This window comes from Aegilops tauschii, chromosome 4 (assembly GCF_002575655.3).
Source record: "Aegilops tauschii subsp. strangulata cultivar AL8/78 chromosome 4, Aet v6.0, whole genome shotgun sequence".
NCBI lineage: Eukaryota > Viridiplantae > Streptophyta > Magnoliopsida > Poales > Poaceae > Aegilops > Aegilops tauschii.
This window is the reverse complement of record NC_053038.3, coordinates 215076113-215079220: the sequence shown is the minus strand read 5'-3', so window position 1 is coordinate 215079220 and position 3108 is coordinate 215076113.

Here is a 3108-nt window from a genome sequence, read left to right as displayed (position 1 = left end):
CTGATTATACAATGATCCTTAAATCGGTTGTTTCAACTGTTTCAAGTCTCGGGGGCTACTGGTACATGATTACCAGATCTGTACAATGCGTACTTACCCGCTTATCTTTTAAATACTGGTCAGTGGCTCTGGTAAGCCTCTCCTGAGCGGCTCGGATGTACGCATCAGCCGAGCTGAAGGCGTCGAATGCCTCTTTAGCAAATCCGGGGTCGCGGAGAGAGGCCCTCCGACGCCGATGATTCATGGCACTCTCCACTTCAGAGTTCGTGATGGATACATTATCCGAATCCTCTGAAGGAGGACAATCCGACGTCGCTCCCGTGGCAGCCCCCGCCCTAGAGGCAGGGTCTGGAACTTGACTAACGGAGGCACGACCGGCAGATCCCCATACATAGTCCGGTGAACACTCTTCCTGACAAAACACAGCAGACAATGTCATGGCTCGATGTGCCTGCCAGGGAGCTTGTTTGAAGTCATACCTCTTTGATGAAGGCTCGGCCGCATTGTCGTTTGCCTTCCTCTTCGAAGACCCGCCCGGCGTAGGCACCGCTCTCTTATGAGACGCCTCTGGTGCAGCATGACGCGCCGAGCGCCTCCCCTTTGGAGCACGAGACAGTGCGGTGGGTGAGGTATAATGAGGAAGCTCTTTCGGGGGAGATGTCTCCTGGCTACTTACATGTGTGGCGGGAAGGAGCCCAGGATAATCGGCCATGATGGCCACTTCGGTGTCGTCATAGCTCGCCTGGTAGAAGACTCCCTCTTGGAGTTCTACAAATATGTTTGTATCCTCTTCAAATCCGAGATCGAGGTCTCGGTTATGGTCCTCTGGCTGTGGAGCGGGGCTATAAATCCCCGCGATAGCCTTCTGCCATTCCTATTAAAAATGGACGGGTAAATGTCAATTAGACATGACCCGGGGAAAGGATTGAGTAAGGAGGTGGTATTAAAGCTCACCCAGCTAGGGGGATTGTACATGGAGAATCCCTCTTGGCGCTTAAGGCGAGTAAACTCCTCTTTCTCCCCTCTATATAGATCAGCCAATATTGTGGCCAGGGCGGCGGGAGTGTCCGGACCTTTCCGTTCGCAGCGTGAGGCGTCATCTTCCCCATTGTAGTGCCACATAGGGAGCCCTCTGAACTGGAGTGGCTGAACACCCCGCACTATGGAAGTTGCCATTACCTCGATTATTGACAATCCGGACTGGTCGAGTGTCCTTATCTTGTCCATTAATTGTTGGACTTCTGCGCTATCCTACTCCTCGAGGCTCTGAGGACGCCAACTTTGGCGTTTCCTCAACGGAGCGCTGGAAAATTCGGGAAGGCCCATCCGGACTGGATCGGGGAAGGCGACATCTTCAATATAAAACCACTCCGAGGGCCACTCTTCGGATGCCTTCTTCGGTGTGCTGAATGAACAAGTATATAGTCCCGGCTATGCGCCATATCTCAGCGCCGCCCACCTCGAAAATTGATCCCTTTTGGGTACGAGGGACGAGGCGGAAACGTTTCCTCCACAAATCGAAGTGAGCCTCGCAGCCTAGAAATAACTCGCAAAGAGCGACAAAACCCGCGATATGTAGGATGGAGGCCGGAGTGAAGTTGTGCAGTTGGAGGCCGTAGTACTCCAGGAGGCCTCGGAGGAAAGGGTGGATTGGAAACCCGACACATCTTGTTAAGAAGGATATGAAGCACACTCGCTCCCCCTGTTTGGATTAGGGAAATTTTCCGCCAGGGCTGCGCCTGTAAAGGAGGTTAATCCTGCCCGGATGGGGACTAGATCCGTGGGGGGAAGGAATCCCTACGTCTGAAGCTTACTCAGCTGGTCATGGGATACTGAACATTTCTCCCAATCGCCTTTTTCGGAGCCATGGGGGCGGGAGGAAGAACTGGGAGCTCTAGCCATGCCGGAATGGTTTCTCCTAGCAAGTTCTAAGGATTTTCCGACTGGTGTGAGATGGCATCTGAGATCCAATCCACTTAAATATACGCCTTTCTTACATAGCCAGGGTATTATGTGCAAAAATACTCTGACCTTTCATGTTCGCTCGACACGTGGAAGCCGAAGCAATGAAGGCGCAGAAGCCGATGGGTATGGCATTAAATGGAAGGCCGAGTATAATTCTTCAGGTCAAACGCTTTGAAGTATTCGGAGGAAGAACCTGCCTTGCAATGCCGAAGACTATCAGCGCGCCGGACACATCGTCATTGAAGTCTGGTTCGGGGGCTACTGAGGGAGTCCTGGATTAAGGGGTCCTCGGACGTCCGGCCTATGTGACGTGGGCCGGACTGATGGGCCATGAAGATACAAGATAGAAGACTTCCTCCCATGTCCGGACGGGACTCTCCTTTGCATGGATGGCAAGCTTGGCGTTCAGATATGAAGATTCCTTCCTCTGTAAGCCGAATCTGTATAACCCTAGGCCCCTCCGGTGTCTATATAGACCGGAGGGTTTAGTCCATAGGGGCTGTCGGGGTTTTGGTGCGACATATGCCAACGGGTGGCTTATCATGGTGGGGGATAGTAAGACGTCGCTAGTGCCAGGAAGCGGGATGAGGTGTAGACATGTACGCTGGCGAACTTTACCCAGGTTCGGGGCTCTCCTAGGAGATAACACCCCTAGTCCTGCTCTGCGGGGTCTCCGCATGGTCACTATCTGAACAAGTAGCTACAAGTTGCTCCTTGAGCTGTTTGCTAGAGCAAGAAGAAGGGCAAGGCTAGCTCTCTCCTCTCTCTCTATGTGTGTGGTTGGGTAGTCTAAGGGTCTGAACCGTTTGCATGGGTGCCCTGGGGGTTTATATAGGCCTACTCCTAGGGGTAGAATGGTAAACTGGCCGGGTGTAGGCCCAGGCCGTTAGTGTCTCTCGTGGCCGGCTTCTCCGCTGGCTGCTGGGGCCCGCCGACTGTCTTGTACTTGGCCGACAGGCCATGCCCGCCGCTTGCAGGTCTTGCCGGCTGCTCATCACTGTAGTCATGCTTCTAATGATGCTTGCCTTGTCGGGGGAAGCGTGGCAACAGTCCCGCCACCTGGCAGGCGTTCACTGTAGCCATTCCCCATCTCTTCTGGTTAATGGCGCACAAACTACTAGGAAGGGGGAGGGCCGCCCTCTG